General features: G+C 43.4%; 7 non-coding genes and 1 pseudogene across 7 annotated transcripts; all 8 read right to left on the bottom strand.

Annotated features, from left to right (window-relative positions):
• Positions 1-29: 29 nt before the first annotated feature.
• Positions 30-220, bottom strand: LOC141192717 (U2 spliceosomal RNA). The gene has a single exon (XR_012266025.1). It is a non-coding gene; the product is annotated as a U2 spliceosomal RNA (small nuclear RNA).
• A 1,114-nt stretch (positions 221-1,334) lies between these two features.
• LOC141192524 (U2 spliceosomal RNA) lies at positions 1,335-1,523 on the bottom strand. The gene has a single exon (XR_012265904.1). It is a non-coding gene; the product is annotated as a U2 spliceosomal RNA (small nuclear RNA).
• A 6,605-nt stretch (positions 1,524-8,128) lies between these two features.
• On the bottom strand, positions 8,129-8,319 carry LOC141192716 (U2 spliceosomal RNA). Its single transcript, XR_012266024.1, has one exon. It is a non-coding gene; the product is annotated as a U2 spliceosomal RNA (small nuclear RNA).
• A 1,115-nt stretch (positions 8,320-9,434) lies between these two features.
• LOC141192547 (U2 spliceosomal RNA) lies at positions 9,435-9,617 on the bottom strand. The gene has a single exon (XR_012265920.1). It is a non-coding gene; the product is annotated as a U2 spliceosomal RNA (small nuclear RNA).
• Positions 9,618-10,407: 790 nt separating this feature from the next.
• On the bottom strand, positions 10,408-10,499 carry LOC141192640 (U2 spliceosomal RNA; annotated as a pseudogene).
• A 1,109-nt stretch (positions 10,500-11,608) lies between these two features.
• Positions 11,609-11,799, bottom strand: LOC141192715 (U2 spliceosomal RNA). The gene has a single exon (XR_012266023.1). It is a non-coding gene; the product is annotated as a U2 spliceosomal RNA (small nuclear RNA).
• Positions 11,800-12,914: 1,115 nt separating this feature from the next.
• Positions 12,915-13,105, bottom strand: LOC141192713 (U2 spliceosomal RNA). Its single transcript, XR_012266021.1, has one exon. It is a non-coding gene; the product is annotated as a U2 spliceosomal RNA (small nuclear RNA).
• Positions 13,106-14,220: 1,115 nt separating this feature from the next.
• LOC141192519 (U2 spliceosomal RNA) lies at positions 14,221-14,408 on the bottom strand. Its single transcript, XR_012265900.1, has one exon. It is a non-coding gene; the product is annotated as a U2 spliceosomal RNA (small nuclear RNA).
• Positions 14,409-19,117: the final 4,709 nt, after the last annotated feature.

Genomic DNA, 19,117 nt, shown 5'->3' with positions numbered 1-19,117 from the left:
TCTTTCTGATTTTAGAAACTGCATTAAAGAAGGGGTGCACCGGTCCTGGAGATACTGCAATACCAGGTCAATGCGTGGAGTGGACAGAGCAAGCTCTTTTTCCATCTCCCTGTTCTAAAAATCCATTTAATATATGGTCCCCAGATAGGGGACGTATCAGATATTAAACTGATAAGAACAGATACTACACTTGATCTTAGCCAAAAGGCCGAGAAGCGATAACCAGAATTGGTTTCAAACTACGGAGCCACCCAAGGATCCTGAAAAGTCCATTTGTGGAGATGAGCTCCTGGACTCCCGTTAAGAAGACATGTTGTCAACCTCTAGATCCCTTACATGCCTGCACTTTTCGGCTTGCTGCTGCTGCAATCCACGCATTTTAGATCTGCATAACTCCACCTCTTTAAACACAGCACCTTCACCCCCTGCTGTTCCCACCCGCCTCAACACCGTTGGAAGGGAGGAGAACCAATTAAGGCGGGGGGTGGGGTGGAACGAGCAGCTGTCTACCCTTAGCAGGAGGGCTCCTGATTACATACCTCTCCTGCTGCTGCTGCTGCTGGCTGTCCAGCAGCAGACTGAAGGTGGCTGCTGCTGTGCACAGGTATATAAAGGCTCAGAGCCTATTATGACACGCGCAGCCAGCGTTCCATTGCCACATTCCATCTACTGCAGGCAGGATACCTGGCTGGCTGAATGTCGCTGAGAAGCTCACAGAGACCGCCATAAGCAACAGTTTAACAGAATGCCACAGACTAATCAACCAAACTTTTTGGGTTGGGTTCTCTTTTATAGTCTGCAGGCATTAAATGAAAGAAGTCAGTGTTCCAGCAGAAGGAGACAACGTTTCAGAAAAGGCATTGTAGCAAACCAAAAAAGAAATTTTAAGCGCAGCAGTGTAACCAGCGCACATACCTGTTAGCTCAGGTGAGTTTAAAAGGCTGCTGTTGATAACAAGGGCATTTGCTAAATAGATGGTGTGTGTGCAACAATATACTGAAAGGTCAATTATATTGTGCAGCTTATCTCACCACCTGTAGTTATTTAGGTGAAAGCTCCAAAATGCTTGCCTAATATGACTGTTTATCCAAAAGGAAGTAAAAAGGGAGAGCTAGAAAGATAGCATTGCATCACATTACATGGCAATGCAATGCACAGTTGCTGAAGTTGAACCAAAATGAGCTTGTAATCTGGCTTCTGCAACTTTGAACATGAAAAATCCAATGAGGAGAAGAAAAGCAAAGCCAAAGAGTCCATCCCAAAATCCGACAAACAAGCAAAATGAACAAAAACATTGAATTCAATTCTTTCTGATTTTAGAAACTGCATTAAAGAAGGGGTGCACCGGTCCTGGAGATACTGCAATACCAGGTCAATGCGTGGAGTGGACAGAGCAAGCTCTTTTTCCATCTCCCTGTTCTAAAAATCCATTTAATATATGGTCCCCAGATAGGGGACGTATCAGATATTAAACTGATAAGAACAGATAAGGTTTCAACGCAATTTTATTGATTCAAAAGTATATTTACAAAGGTTTTAAAAAAGAACATTTATAACATTACAATAAAATGATAAAACATGATAATAATCAATTCAAGTTTTTTGTAAAAACACAATTTACCATCATAAAACCATTGTAACAATTAAGAAAATCATAATTACAGATGTACTTGGGTTTATTTAATTACCACTAATTGTGTTCCATAATTGTACACACCACATAGAAGCCGCTTCTTTTGCTCCATACAGTTTTTTATCTCTGAGATAGTAAATATACATTTCACTTAAAGCAATTTTTATACAGTCTGTTGAATCAATATGATCATGTTTGAAGAGTAAAATATTTCTAACTTTCCACATGGCATTTTTAAAACAATTAATAATAATCCAGGCAACTCGGAATTGTTTAAAATTTGGATACTTAAAAAGACCATAAAAGACATAAAAGTGATTAAAATCTTTCAGGCCACATGCCCATTTTAAAAGTGGGCCTACCTTTCTCCAAACCTCCTGTGCAAAATGACAATTCCAAAAGAGATGCAATACAGACTCACTTTCCCCGCATATATCTCTTGGACATTTGGCTCTCGCCACCAGCCCCCGCCTATGTTGAAACTCACGGGTAGGGAGGCACTGGTGGACGATAGCCCAGGCAAGGTCCTTGTGTACATTTGCAAGATATTTCCCGTACACATTTCGCCACACCGTTTTGGACCTTGCCTGTGAAAAATTGGAGACAGGAATTGTGTCCTCAGAGTGTCTGCAAGCAATAGATACCTTCCTTTGGTCCCCCAATATATCAGGCTCCAATTCCTGGAGACCTAAAAGTCTGACCGTTTTCTCAAGTATCACATACTGTTTAGGTGGGCACAGGAGCACAGGAGAACTTAAAGGTAGGCTAAACCACCTTTTAAAAATCATTCCTGCTGCATATTTTAAAAAATAACTAAAAATGCCATCAGATTTAAAAACCTTAAAACAGAAGCAGAAATACTTTATATAGAAAAAGGTAAAAAAATTGGGTACATCTTTACCTCCATTAGATTTACATTTGTACATCAGATCTCTTTTTAACTTTTCCATTTTTGAACCCCATAAAAACATAAAAACAATTCTTGTTACTTTCTTGATTTGTAAATTGGAAGGGGGAAACACCATTGCAACATACAACATAATGGGAATTAAAACAGCTTTAATAATTAAAATTTTACCTTCCATACTAAGGTTCCTTAAATTCCACAATGAGATCTTTTTTTCTATTTTATCCATTGCAGAGTCCCAGTTAGGGTCCCCCTCATTGGCTTGGTTAAAAATAATTCCTAAAATTTTTATGTGATTTTTCTGTATCACTATCCCAGGGGTCAAAGAGGAGTCCCATCCCCCCACATTAAAACAGTCACATTTATCTATATTTAATTTAAAACCTGAGGCTTCACAGAAAAATTGTGTGTTTCTCAATACCCTCCTCAGAGATGTGGAATCTGGACATAGTATGGTAACATCATCCATGTAACTTAGGGCTTTAAGTTGCATACCCCTACTCCCGGGAATAGGTACCCCTTTAATTACTTTATCTTTTCTCAGTATGGTTAATAGTGGTTCCATAACACAGATAAAGAGCAGTGGTGAGAGAGGGCACCCTTGTTTCACCCCTGATAATAGAGGAACCCCCTTCGTTAAAAACCCATTTACAGAAATTTGACTAAAACAAGAATGATATAAAAGCATAATGCGGGTTAAAATTTTCTCTGGAAACGCCATTTTTTTAAGAACCATAAAAAGAAATTCATGCGATACCCTGTCAAAAGCTTTTTCAAAGTCTAAGGATAAAATAGCAAGGTTTTGACTTCTCTCTTTTGAATACCATATGGTATCCCTAATTATGTTGAGGGACTCAGCTATGGTTCTTCCGGGAACACCACATTCCTGGTTAGGGTGAATTAATTTGGCTATAAAGGGTTTTAAACGGACTGCAATAAGTTTAGCTAAAATTTTATAATCAAGGTTTAAAAGCGTAATAGGCCGCCAGTTTTTAAGTTGGCTCCTATCCCCTTTTTTATATATTAAAGATACCAGACCTCTCCTCCAAGATGGGGGTAATTTATTAGTATTAAAAGCTTCTTTAAACAATAAAAACATATCGTTCTTTAAAATTCCCCAAAAAGTCAGATAAAACTCAATCGGTAGACCGTCTTCCCCAGGGGCTTTCCCACTGGAGAAACTTTTAAAAATCTGTAAAAGTTCCTCACTGGTGAGATCCCTAGATAAAATACCCTGGTCTAAAATATCTAACTTAAAATCAAGGGAATTAATAGCATACTCTAAAAAGGATGGATCTATAACTTTAGTGTTAAAAAGAAGTTGATAAAAATTAAAAGCTTTTCCTAACATACCCTTAATATCATTTTCACCTTCAAGATTTAGGATTGCGTCCCTCCTCCCCATTACCTTTTTGAAGAAGAATCGGGAGCATTTCTCTCCTTCCTCCAGGTGCTGTACATGGGAGTTAAAAATTATTTGTTTTCCTTTTTCATTAAGAGCATTTTTTATTTCAGACTTAAGATTTGCAATATCATCATCCACATCAATACCAACTTCTTTTAGTTTAAAGAGTACTTGTAATCTCATATTAAAAACATAAAACCACTACTTTTTCTTTTTTGCTTTCATTTTCCCTGCCTTAATAAAAAATAATTTAATCTTAGGTTTAATGCTCTCCCACCAATCCAGCATCGAGGCGCGGGGGTCTCTCTTTGATTGCCAGCACTGGTAGGCCTGCACAAACCTCTTTTGAATATCAATATCCTCTAGGAGAGTTGTATTTAATCTCCATGGGCCTCTTGAGGTATTTTGTTCCCCTGCTAACTCTAAAAACACAGATAAAACTTTATGATCAGAGAATAAATTAGATAAAAGAAAACATTTACAAGGTTTAAAGGCAGTAGAAGCAAATATGAAATCAATTCTAGAAGAAACTCTTCCATTGGACCATGTAACACCTGGATCCGCCGGCAAGAGTTCCTTCCAGCAGTCCTGTAATCTAAAATCATCAATTAAACTTTTCAACAAATAGGAGGTACGGTCTTTACGATTCACATCCCCACCCTGCCGGGATTCCCCATCACGTAAACAATTAAAATCTCCTCCCACTAGCAGGGGGGTTGACCCAACACAAAATAATGGCAATATTTCAAGTAAATCCGCCCTTTCCTGCTTCCCAGGAGGAGCGTACACATTTAATAAACGTAAAGAAAGTCCATTAAAAACAAGATGTATTAAAATAGCTCTGCCAGGTATAATTTCAGTCACAGATTGAATGATGGTAGAATGTCCACGGCAAAGTAGTCCAACTCCGGCAGCACGACAGTCATTAGCACCGGACCACACAGAAGCGCCCAGTTTCCAGTCTTCTTTTAAGTCCTTATAATTTAAATTACTCTGTATACCACATTCTTGTAGAAACCAGAAATCAAAGTCCAATGTCTCTAAATAAGAAAATAAAGCAGCCCTACGTGTAGGGCTCTTTAGGGACCTCACATTTAGTGAGGAGATTTTAAAAGGAACAGACATTAAGAAGAATCAGGATCTGAAGATGGGAAGAAGTCAATACACGGCACCTCCTCCTCCGCATCTCCAGGGGTCAGGATTTGTTTAATATTACCGGGATCTGAAGCAGGCAAAAAGGCATCATCCACTTTTGACTCCTCATCTGGACCTCGACATCCGTGTTTTCTTTGGATATCAGGTTGCTTTACGTCCTCCCGTTGCCTTTTCAGAGGCTGGGAGCTGTCCATCTTTTCCAAGTCCTGTGCATCTGCAGTCCTCATGGCGGTCTGGTCTATGGAACGGGTGTCATCCCTCTGGGTCGTCTTGTCCTCTGGTCTGGTCACGGAACTACTGCGACTTCTGGTTCGAGGACCAGGGCTCGACTGGGTCTTAGCCGGGTCCTTTTTACTTCGCGCCCTAGAGGTCTCTCTATCCGACACACTGGTTGATCGATTAAGGAGCGTACCCTTTTTGCCCTTACCCAAGATCACCGATGATGGTGTGGCGAATCTGGGTGCTTGCTTAATCGGGGTACTAGAGGTCTCCTCAGTTCCACATAATGCCGGTGGTGCATTCATGCTGGATGAGGACCCTTCCTCTTGACTCTGAGATACGGCAACATCTAGAGCCAGAACATCGATCAATTCCACAGAGAGCGAACCCTCGGTTAATCTTATGGAACCCCTACGACCGTCCTTCTGTGGAACTACGAGCGGGCCCTCTGGCGGAGCCGTTGAAGGATTTGTTCCGGACCCGTCAGCGTGCGCCAACCCAGGTCCAGGGGCAGGTGTAGTAATACTCCCTCCGAAGTATTCTTGGATAGTCAGTTGACCTGACTTAAACATGTCATATGTTTTTGACTTTTTGCTCGGACAATTCCTGAAGGCGTGACCTGCCTTCCCACATAGGTTACATACGATCTCAGAGTCACACGTAGCGGAGGTGTGCCCACTCTTACCGCACTTGTTGCAAAAGACTACATGAGCCCTTGTACAATTTTCTCGTGTATGCCCATATTCATGACAATTCCGGCATTGAAGGGGCATTCCTGGGTAGCGTAGGAATCCCCTGACATTACCAATGGCAAAATTAGCAGGCGGGTGGTGAAGACCACCAATGCCGCTCTGATCTGGATGGAACTTCACCAGGTATTTCCTCTTCCCATTCCAGAAGCGCTGGGAGTTGAGGATATCATGTGAGAAGCGCACTGACTTGCAGTAACGCTTCAAAAAGGTTTCGATATCGCCCTCAGAGACGAATGGGCTGTACATGAAGATCACCAAGGGTACTTCCTCTTCACCGTACAGGAAGTCAAAGCTCAGCCCGTTCAGTCTCTCATCGTCCTTGTCCGCAACCATCAGTGCTGCATGGATATTATCACAGCATGATTTAGCCATAAAGGAAATGGTATATCGCCCACGGAATTCCTGATCGTAAAGACACAGGATCTTATCTCGCTCCAGGTGGAAGAACCCAAAAAGAATCTCATGCACGATGTACTGCAGATTCTTCTCATGGCGCTGGCATTCATCCACCATGATTCTAATGGACTGTCGCAGTGGAGTCTCCCCCACCGCAAATCCAAAAGGAAAAGGCATTTTCGGCCCTCAGGGACTAAGCCCTCCCCCAATAGTAACAAGGGAATGAATCCCACAAAAGCAGGAACAAACCCAAGACCGAGGGAGGGGTACCCCAAGAACTTACACAGCCCACTAAGCGATAAAGCTCAGCAAAGGAAAACGCCCTTATTTCCTCGGGTCGCCCCGAAGACAAGACGCGATCGCTCCCCGTTGTCCGGGGACTAAGCCGACATGCCAATAGCTGCAAGGAGGTGAAGCTCCCTCCGTTAAGAGAGAGCGATCCCCCAAGGCCAACAAGTCGGGTACCCCAGGCACCTCCTAGCCGAGACCAAGGCAGCAACCTTTAGATCACTGCACCTGATCCTAGCCAAAAGGCCGAGAAGCGATAACCAGAATTGGTTTCAAACTACGGAGCCACCCAAGGATCCTGAAAAGTCCATTTGTGGAGATGAGCTCCTGGACTCCCGTTAAGAAGACATGTTGTCAACCTCTAGATTCCTTACATGCCTGCACTTTTCGGCTTGCTGCTGCTGCAATCCACGCGTTTTAGATCTGCATAACTCCACCTCTTTAAACACAGCACCTTCACCCCCTGCTGTTCCCACCCGCCTCAACACCGTTGGAAGGGAGGAGAACCAATTAAGGCGGGGGGTGGGGTGGAACGAGCAGCTGTCTACCCTTAGCAGGAGGGCTCCTGATTACATACCTCTCCTGCTGCTGCTGCTGCTGGCTGTCCAGCAGCAGACTGAAGGTGGCTGCTGCTGTGCACAGGTATATAAAGGCTCAGAGCCTATTATGACACGCGCAGCCAGCGTTCCATTGCCACAATCCATCTACTGCAGGCAGGATACCTGGCTGGCTGAATGTCGCTGAGAAGCTCACAGAGACCGCCATAAGCAACAGTTTAACAGAATGCCACAGACTAATCAACCAAACTTTTTGGGTTGGGTTCTCTTTTATAGTCTGCAGGCATTAAATGAAAGAAGTCAGTGTTCCAGCAGAGGGAGACAACGTTTCAGAAAAGGCATTGTAGCAAACCAAAAAAGAAATTTTAAGCGCAGCAGAGTAACCAGCGCACATACCTGTTAGCTCAGGTGAGTTTAAAAGGCTGCTGTTGATAACAAGGGCATTTGCTAAATAGATGGTGTGTGTGCAACAATATACTGAAAGGTCAATTATATTGTGCAGCTTATCTCACCACCTGTAGTTATTTAGGTGAAAGCTCCAAAATGCTTGCCTAATATGTCTGTTTATCCAAAAGGAAGTAAAAAGGGAGAGCTAGAAAGATAGCATTGCATCACATTACATGGCAATGCAATGCACAGTTGCTGAAGTTGAACCAAAATGAGCTTGTAATCTGGCTTCTGCAACTTTGAACATGAAAAATCCAATGAGGAGAAGAAAAGCAAAGCCAAAGAGTCCATCCCAAAATCCGACAAACAAGCAAAATGAACAAAAAACATTGAATTCAATTCTTTCTGATTTTAGAAACTGCATTAAAGAAGGGGTGCACCGGTCCTGGAGATACTGCAATACCAGGTCAATGCGTGGAGTGGACAGAGCAAGCTCTTTTTCCATCTCCCTGTTCTAAAAATCCATTTAATATATGGTCCCCAGATAGGGGACGTATCAGATATTAAACTGATAAGAACAGATACTACACTTGATCTTAGCCAAAAGGCCGAGAAGCGATAACCAGAATTGGTTTCAAACTACGGAGCCACCCAAGGATCCTGAAAAGTCCATTTGTGGAGATGAGCTCCTGGACTCCCGTTAAGAAGACATGTTGTCAACCTCTAGATCCCTTACATGCCTGCACTTTTCGGCTTGCTGCTGCTGCAATCCACGCGTTTTAGATCTGCATAACTCCACCTCTTTAAACACAGCACCTTCACCCCCTGCTGTTCCCACCCGCCTCAACACCGTTGGAAGGGAGGAGAACCAATTAAGGCGGGGGGTGGGGTGGAACGAGCAGCTGTCTACCCTTAGCAGGAGGGCTCCTGATTACATACCTCTCCTGCTGCTGCTGCTGCTGGCTGTCCAGCAGCAGACTGAAGGTGGCTGCTGCTGTGCACAGGTATATAAAGGCTCAGAGCCTATTATGACACGCGCAGCCAGCGTTCCATTGCCACATTCCATCTACTGCAGGCAGGATACCTGGCTGGCTGAATGTCGCTGAGAAGCTCACAGAGACCGCCATAAGCAACAGTTTAACAGAATGCCACAGACTAATCAACCAAACTTTTTGGGTTGGGTTCTCTTTTATAGTCTGCAGGCATTAAATGAAAGAAGTCAGTGTTCCAGCAGAAGGAGACAACGTTTCAGAAAAGGCATTGTAGCAAACCAAAAAAGAAATTTTAAGCGCAGCAGAGTAACCAGCGCACATACCTGTTAGCTCAGGTGAGTTTAAAAGGCTGCTGTTGATAACAAGGGCATTTGCTAAATAGATGGTGTGTGTGCAACAATATACTGAAAGGTCAATTATATTGTGCAGCTTATCTCACCACCTGTAGTTATTTAGGTGAAAGCTCCAAAATGCTTGCCTAATATGTCTGTTTATCCAAAAGGAAGTAAAAAGGGAGAGCTAGAAAGATAGCATTGCATCACATTACATGGCAATGCAATGCACAGTTGCTGAAGTTGAACCAAAATGAGCTTGTAATCTGGCTTCTGCAACTTTGAACATGAAAAATCCAATGAGGAGAAGAAAAGCAAAGCCAAAGAGTCCATCCCAAAATCCGACAAACAAGCAAAATGAACAAAAAACATTGAATTCAATTCTTTCTGATTTTAGAAACTGCATTAAAGAAGGGGTGCACCGGTCCTGGAGATACTGCAATACCAGGTCAATGCGTGGAGTGGACAGAGCAAGCTCTTTTTCCATCTCCCTGTTCTAAAAATCCATTTAATATATGGTCCCCAGATAGGGGACGTATCAGATATTAAACTGATAAGAACAGATTTTTTTTTCTTTCGAAAGCCCGAATTCGTGTACAAAACCCGAGTGCGCTTAAAAAAGTGACAAGTGCCACAAAAAAAGTGCACTAGGATGCTGGTCTTCTTGAAACCCTCTCCAAAAGGAGAAGGGTCCCCCAAACCATTCCCCGTCCCTCCGAGCCAGAAGGCCACAGCGAGGAACAGGGACAAATAGCCACCTCCAGCCGGAGCCAGAGGCGACCCAATCTTACCCCCAGCACCTGCCCGAGTTCTCACCCGAGCAAGGCACTGGGAGCCAAAGACTGTGCTCCCCTCCCGGAAGAGGGGAGCCAACAACGCTCTCCTCCCGAAAAAGGAGAGCCAGGGGGGTTCAGGGGGGAGCGGAACCTGATGGCCACACACTCCCCCCCTAGACCTGCCAAGAGAGGAACCCGTAAGGGAACCGCATCCCGACAAAATCCTAGTAAGGACGTGGACACACGTGAAAAAGTGGACACACAGTGACAAAAAAATTAAATAAATAGTGAAGGTTTCACAGTATAATACTGCCCGGACCTTCGACCGGGAATTGAAAAATTCCCCATCCTAAGGCCAGAAGGCCCGGAATAAGGGTGTGTGTGAAGAAAGAAATATTGAAGTGCTAGTGCAAATGTGCCATAAACTCAAGTGGGGTTCCCAATCCCAGTGAGTTAAGGCACCCCAGGGTCACCACTCCTGGGGCACTTCACACTTCGGGCTTTCGATCTTCCCCGGCCCAATGGCGTCGATCCTGGGGGCCATGCTTTCCACCAGATGACTATATTAGCCACCTGGCGTACTAACAAGCGCCTAAACCCCAGTGTGCATAATGTATCAATCTACTAGGGCGGCCAACATCCAAAACCGCCTTTTCGAAAGATACTACACTTGATCTTAGCCAAAAGGCCGAGAAGCGATAACCAGAATTGGTTTCAAACTACGGAGCCACCCAAGGATCCTGAAAAGTCCATTTGTGGAGATGAGCTCCTGGACTCCCGTTAAGAAGACATGTTGTCAACCTCTAGATCCCTTACATGCCTGCACTTTTCGGCTTGCTGCTGCTGCAATCCACGCGTTTTAGATCTGCATAACTCCACCTCTTTAAACACAGCACCTTCACCCCCTGCTGTTCCCACCCGCCTCAACACCGTTGGAAGGGAGGAGAACCAATTAAGGCGGGGGGTGGGGTGGAACGAGCAGCTGTCTACCCTTAGCAGGAGGGCTCCTGATTACATACCTCTCCTGCTGCTGCTGGCTGTCCAGCAGCAGACTGAAGGTGGCTGCTGCTGTGCACAGGTATATAAAGGCTCAGAGCCTATTATGACACGCGCAGCCAGCGTTCCATTGCCACATTCCATCTACTGCAGGCAGGATACCTGGCTGGCTGAATGTCGCTGAGAAGCTCACAGAGACCGCCATAAGCAACAGTTTAACAGAATGCCACAGACTAATCAACCAAACTTTTTGGGTTGGGTTCTCTTTTATAGTCTGCAGGCATTAAATGAAAAAAGTCAGTGTTCCAGCAGAAGGAGACAACGTTTCAGAAAAGGCATTGTAGCAAACCAAAAAAGAAATTTTAAGCGCAGCAGAGTAACCAGCGCACATACCTGTTAGCTCAGGTGAGTTTAAAAGGCTGCTGTTGATAACAAGGGCATTTGCTAAATAGATGGTGTGTGTGCAACAATATACTGAAAGGTCAATTATATTGTGCAGCTTATCTCACCACCTGTAGTTATTTAGGTGAAAGCTCCAAAATGCTTGCCTAATATGTCTGTTTATCCAAAAGGAAGTAAAAAGGGAGAGCTAGAAAGATAGCATTGCATCACATTACATGGCAATGCAATGCACAGTTGCTGAAGTTGAACCAAAATGAGCTTGTAATCTGGCTTCTGCAACTTTGAACATGAAAAATCCAATGAGGAGAAGAAAAGCAAAGCCAAAGAGTCCATCCCAAAATCCGACAAACAAGCAAAATGAACAAAAAACATTGAATTCAATTCTTTCTGATTTTAGAAACTGCATTAAAGAAGGGGTGCACCGGTCCTGGAGATACTGCAATACCAGGTCAATGCGTGGAGTGGACAGAGCAAGCTCTTTTTCCATCTCCCTGTTCTAAAAATCCATTTAATATATGGTCCCCAGATAGGGGACGTATCAGATATTAAACTGATAAGAACAGATACTACACTTGATCTTAGCCAAAAGGCCGAGAAGCGATAACCAGAATTGGTTTCAAACTACGGAGCCACCCAAGGATCCTGAAAAGTCAATTTGTGGAGATGAGCTCCTGGACTCCCGTTAAGAAGACATGTTGTCAACCTCTAGATCCCTTACATGCCTGCACTTTTCGGCTTGCTGCTGCTGCAATCCACGCGTTTTAGATCTGCATAACTCCACCTCTTTAAACACAGCACCTTCACCCCCTGCTGTTCCCACCCGCCTCAACACCGTTGGAAGGGAGGAGAACCAATTAAGGCGGGGGGTGGGGTGGAACGAGCAGCTGTCTACCCTTAGCAGGAGGGCTCCTGATTACATACCTCTCCTACTGCTGCTGCTGCTGGCTGTCCAGCAGCAGACTGAAGGTGGCTGCTGCTGTGCACAGGTATATAAAGGCTCAGAGCCTATTATGACACGCGCAGCCAGCGTTCCATTGCCACATTCCATCTACTGCAGGCAGGATACCTGGCTGGCTGAATGTCGCTGAGAAGCTCACAGAGACCGCCATAAGCAACAGTTTAACAGAATGCCACAGACTAATCAACCAAACTTTTTGGGTTGGGTTCTCTTTTATAGTCTGCAGGCATTAAATGAAAGAAGTCAGTGTTCCAGCAGAAGGAGACAACGTTTCAGAAAAGGCATTGTAGCAAACCAAAAAAGAAATTTTAAGCGCAGCAGAGTAACCAGCGCACATACCTGTTAGCTCAGGTGAGTTTAAAAGGCTGCTGTTGATAACAAGGGCATTTGCTAAATAGATGGTGTGTGTGCAACAATATACTGAAAGGTCAATTATATTGTGCAGCTTATCTCACCACCTGTAGTTATTTAGGTGAAAGCTCCAAAATGCTTGCCTAATATGTCTGTTTATCCAAAAGGAAGTAAAAAGGGAGAGCTAGAAAGATAGCATTGCATCACATTACATGGCAATGCAATGCACAGTTGCTGAAGTTGAACCAAAATGAGCTTGTAATCTGGCTTCTGCAACTTTGAACATGAAAAATCCAATGAGGAGAAGAAAAGCAAAGCCAAAGAGTCCATCCCAAAATCCGACAAACAAGCAAAATGAACAAAAAACATTGAATTCAATTCTTTCTGATTTTAGAAACTGCATTAAAGAAGGGGTGCACCGGTCCTGGAGATACTGCAATACCAGGTCAATGCGTGGAGTGGACAGAGCAAGCTCTTTTTCCATCTCCCTGTTCTAAAAATCCATTTAATATATGGTCCCCAGATAGGGGACGTATCAGATATTAAACTGATAAGAACAGATACTACACTTGATCTTAGCCAAAAGGCCGAGAAGCGATAACCAGAATTGGTTTCAAACTACGGAGCCACCCAAGGATCCTGAAAAGTCAATTTGTGGAGATGAGCTCCTGGACTCCCGTTAAGAAGACATGTTGTCAACCTCTAGATCCCTTACATGCCTGCACTTTTCGGCTTGCTGCTGCTGCAATCCACGCGTTTTAGATCTGCATAACTCCACCTCTTTAAACACAGCACCTTCACCCCCTGCTGTTCCCACCCGCCTCAACACCGTTGGAAGGGAGGAGAACCAATTAAGGCGGGGGGTGGGGTGGAACGAGCAGCTGTCTACCCTTAGCAGGAGGGCTCCTGATTACATACCTCTCCTGCTGCTGCTGCTGCTGGCTGTCCAGCAGCAGACTGAAGGTGGCTGCTGCTGTGCACAGGTATATAAAGGCTCAGAGCCTATTATGACACGCGCAGCCAGCGTTCCATTGCCACATTCCATCTACTGCAGGCAGGATACCTGGCTGGCTGAATGTCGCTGAGAAGCTCACAGAGACCGCCATAAGCAACAGTTTAACAGAATGCCACAGACTAATCAACCAAACTTTTTGGGTTGGGTTCTCTTTTATAGTCTGCAGGCATTAAATGAAAGAAGTCAGTGTTCCAGCAGAAGGAGACAACGTTTCAGAAAAGGCATTGTAGCAAACCAAAAAAGAAATTTTAAGCGCAGCAGAGTAACCAGCGCACATACCTGTTAGCTCAGGTGAGTTTAAAAGGCTGCTGTTGATAACAAGGGCATTTGCTAAATAGATGGTGTGTGTGCAACAATATACTGAAAGGTCAATTATATTGTGCAGCTTATCTCACCACCTGTAGTTATTTAGGTGAAAGCTCCAAAATGCTTGCCTAATATGTCTGTTTATCCAAAAGGAAGTAAAAAGGGAGAGCTAGAAAGATAGCATTGCATCACATTACATGGCAATGCAATGCACAGTTGCTGAAGTTGAACCAAAATGAGCTTGTAATCTGGTTTCTGCAACTTTGAACATGAAAAATCCAATGAGGAGAAGAAAAGCAAAGCCAAAGAGTCCATCCCAAAATCCGACAAACAAGCAAAATGAACAAAAAACATTGAATTCAATTCTTTCTGATTTTAGAAACTGCATTAAAGAAGGGGTGCACCGGTCCTGGAGATACTGCAATACCAGGTCAATGCGTGGAGTGGACAGAGCAAGCTCTTTTTCCATCTCCCTGTTCTAAAAATCCATTTAATATATGGTCCCCAGATAGGGGACGTATCAGATATTAAACTGATAAGAACAGATTTTTTTTTTTTTTATACCATTCAGTAAAATTTTTCAAGCAACAATCAATAGTATAAAAACTCATACTACGTTGCCCAGTCTTACATCATAATGGTACTTTCTTTATTTCATATTTATAACTTTATACTGAAACAGTTGTAATACCTTTTGAATGGACAAAAAACTATAAAACATACCATTATCATAAAAAAAGACAGATCACAACACTTAAACAAGGACTTACTGGTACTTTACCAGTGACCTCCATTTTTTGACTTTCCAAAAACCTTCTGAATCAGAGCCACCACCGCCACGGCTGTCCCATAAATAAACTATGTATAACCTTGACAAAACCATCCTAACACAATTATTAACTGAGATTATTTTCCTTTTAAATAAACACAAATTCCTAACGTCCCACAGACTTTCTATTACACATGCCATTATCAACCACAACGATCTCTCTTTCACCCGGCTACTTGCACCCATCCCAAACATTACCACTCTCCAATTTATAAAATTCACGCCCGCTAGTTCCTTGCATAAACCACCCACTCCCTTCCAAACACTCTGAGCATAATCACAATTCCAAACCAAATGCATAACAGTTTCACTCGCCCCACATCCATCCCTCGGACATACCTCTGTTCTAATCAGATCCCTCCTCTTCTGTACCTCTCTCACAGGTAAAATCTCATGCAAACTCATCCATACGATATCACGCTGCCTATTCGATATTCCTTTTATACTCAGGTTCCTCCATACACACAACGCTTCACTCGATCTCAAGCCCCTAATGTTACATTCAAACTCTCTAACACGCATCCTTCTCCTTACATTCCTTATCACTTTGAAATCACCCATAGGAACATCCAACAAATCATGCTTGACAACAAATTTTTCAACAAACTCATACCACACTGGACATTTAAACGAAACAGGCACTCTTGCATCCCTTCTCATCCATTTCAACCCAAACAACATCCATCCAGCCATATATTTAATCATAAAAGCCGTCTTGTTATCCCTACCTAACAGAACAACCACCGTTTTAATATAATTTAAACCAAGACAAAATTCAAAATTTGGGAAATCCATTCCCCCATGTTCACGTAACTTACACAAATATTCCCTTTTAAGTTTTTCCATCTTACTTCCCCAATAAAACGTAAAAATTAGCTTCTCAATCCGCCTAAAACCCCTATAAGGGGCTGGAAAAACCACTGACACAAAAAGTAACATAGGAAGAATCACTGACTTAATAATAAGGACTTTGCCTGACAATGTCAAGTCCCGTAACCTCCAAAAATTTAACTTCTGTTCAATCCTCTTACCGCATTCATCCCAACTCTCATTCCCTTTCAGATCTTTGTTAAACCACACCCCCAAAACCTTAATAGCACCTTCTTCACATATCACACCATCCATCCTAACACTCGAATCCCCGAAACACTTAAAGCTACACTTCCCCCAATTCACCCTAAAACCAGATGCACCACAAAAGAAATCTAAAAGCAACCTTGCTCGATTCATAGCAGCCATATTATCACTCACCACAACAACATCGTCCATATACCCCATTACCTTTACAGTCTTTCCACCACTCCCTGGGATCAGAAGACCATTCATCACTTTCTCTTTCCGAATCATGCACAACAGGGGCTCAATCACACTTATAAACAGGACAGGGGACAACGGACACCCCTGCCTGACCCCTGATTTTATGCACACCTTCTCACTCAAACATCCATTCACTAACACTTCACTCACCACACCATCATACAAACACCTTATGGCATTCACAAAAACACTAGGAAAACCCATCCTAAATAACACCTCAAACATAAACGCATGCGACACTCTATCAAAAGCTTTCTCAAAATCCACACAAAAAACCATACATTTCCCCTTCCTAAACATACAATCTCCAATTACGTCTCTCAACAACAAGAGGTTATCAGTCACACACCTACCTGGCACCGCGCACACTTGATCATCACCAACCACACTTCCAATCACCCCACGCATACGGTTAGCCAGAATTTTGCTAAAGACTTTATAATCTGCATTGAGTAATGTAATCGGCCTCCAATTACGCAAATTCTTTTTCTCACCCTTCTTATATAGTAAAACAACTACTCCTTCTTTCATGGAATTACAAAGTACACCATTCATCCACATATATTGACATACCTCCACAAAATCAACACCAATCACATCCCATGCTTTTACATAAAACTTCACAGGCAACCCATCTTTCCCAGGTGTTTTATTCTTTTTCGCACCATCCACCGCCTTTTTAACCTCATCAAAAACAATATCCTCACTCAAACACTCACGTTCCCCTGATTCAAGCTGACTCTCCAACATACCTAACACATGCTCTTTCAAACCCCCATCCACCCATTTAGACTCAAATAAACTACTATAGAAACTATGTACCTCATCCAACACTTCCCTTCCAACCACAGTCATACCATTATCATTTACAACCTCATCCAACTCATCTTTTTTACTGCACATTTTTTTAAAAAAGTACCTCGTACACTTCTCATCCATATCCAAATGCTCAACTCTCGTCCTAAAAATAATTTCCTTCCCACGCTTTTCCAAAACACGCTTCATCTCATCTCTCGCTCCTCTGAGTTGATCACTAACATCAATTCCTTTCATACTCATTTTATGTAACCACTCAATCCTCATATTTAAATCTTTAAATCTGCCTCTTTCAATTGCTGCTTTTTTATAACCCCACCTCCTAAAAAAATTCTTAATTTCCACTTTCACCCAATCCCACCATACAGTCACATCCACAAAATTATTTTTCCTAGACCTCCACCATTCATACTTACTTTCGAAGTCTCTCATAACCCTAACATCCTCTAACAACCTAACATTTAGCTTCCATACCCCAACACCATGCACCTTTTTTTTATCACCTTCAAACATACCCCACAAACATTCATGGTCTGTGAAAGAAAAAACATGCTGTTTAAAAAATTTACACACCAAACCTCTATTTGTATACAGCATGCGGTCAATCCTGGACACTATTCCTCCCCTATCAGCTCTATATGTGGCCGGTGGTGGCTTACTCAAAAATTCCGCTGCATCTAAAAAAGAAAAATCAGATGTAATTTGATTAAGGACCTTACCCGTGACATCAATTTCCCCTTCAGAAACACAATTGAAATCACCAACTAATAATATTGGAATCCTTCCAGGCAAAAATAAACATATTTTCTCTAATAGTGCTAACCTATCCCCTTTGTTAATTGGACAATACACGTTAACAATTTTCACCCTCCACCCTCTCCCCTTAACCACTGCCATTATACAACGACCTGGCTCCACCACCATATAATTTTCAAAACTTAAATCCCTATTCCCCAACAAAATCCCCACACCATCATTTTTGTTTGTCATTGAACCTGACCAAATACTATGCCCATATACCCAGTCCTTTTCAGGAGGTGACTCTTCAATTCCGCACTCTTGCAGACAGTAAATATTTGCTCCAAGATTTTTTAGTTCTTCCAGTATAGCCAATCTTCTAGGCTTAGATTTTATAAGCCTTACATTTATTGACAGTACACTACAGCCCACGTTGGAGCCCATTTTTTAACCATATTCGGTAAAAAAGAACATACCCCCCACCGAAGAGTCAACCTTTCTCGTCTTGAAACTCGATTCCTGATGTTAAGCAGAGAATGCTGGCCCCCTCCTCAAAAAAAGACCTCCTAGGAGAGGCACTGTAGCTCTCGGGATAGCTCCTATCACTTAAGGGGCTGATGCTCCCAATACTGGCAGGTGAAAAATCTGGCCGGAACTTCTTTGCAGAAGACACATCAGAGTCCTCATCAGGGGGCCTCACCACAGCCCCGGTGAAGTCACCCTGGCCACCACCACCTTCATGAATTGCCTCTGAGCTTTCCAAAGCCAACACCGGCGTTGTGGAGAGTGAACCGCTCACTTCTCCCTCACCACTCACATCAAGCAGAATTGACATATCTGCAGGCTCTATCTCAACAGCGCTTCCACCAGCAGGATCGGGTGCTTGCTCCATCTCTTCCATGAAGTCCCTTACTGCCTCGATCGCCTCACCAATAGTGGCGGCAGTAGTAGGACGTGGGGACACGGCCTCTGCATATGACCTGGAACGATGGGGACAGTCCTTGAAAGCGTGTCCCTCCTCGCCACATGCATTACAAACCATGGAGTTAGTACACTCCATTGCCAGATGACCCTCTTTATTGCATTTCCCACAAAACTTCTCCACCGTGCAGTCCTCTTGGTAGTGTCCAAAGGATTTACACTTCCTGCAAAAACGCGGAGCACCAGGAAAAAACATATACCCTCTATCCCTCCCGATGGCAAAACTGAGGGGAGGGTAGTGGATACCCCCAGGTCCCTGGGGGTCCTCCTGGAACCGAACAAAAAACTTGTGTTTGCCAGTCCACAAGCCCACCTCATTCCTCACCTTGTGTGAGTAGGACACATAGCTGCAATGACGGTTCAGGAATCTAGTAATGTCCTCCACATCCACAAGGGGGTTGTGCATAAACACAACAACTGGCACTTCCCCCTTAGTATACAATACCGTGAATGTAAGCCCATCAAGAGCCGGATGATCCAAGGCTTGCTGATCCTTTAGAGTCTTGAAAAGATTCTGGCAAGCTGCCATACGATCAAGGACTAAAACGTACCGGCCATTCTTTGGGAACTCCTGTAGGCAAATGATGTCTCCACGACCAACATTCAAAA

Source organism: Phyllobates terribilis, unplaced genomic scaffold (genome assembly GCF_046119375.1).
Source record: "Phyllobates terribilis strain yellow unplaced genomic scaffold, ASM4611937v1 Scaffold_63__1_contigs__length_7903474, whole genome shotgun sequence".
NCBI lineage: Eukaryota > Metazoa > Chordata > Amphibia > Anura > Dendrobatidae > Phyllobates > Phyllobates terribilis.
This window is presented reverse-complemented; position numbering and strand designations above follow the sequence as displayed.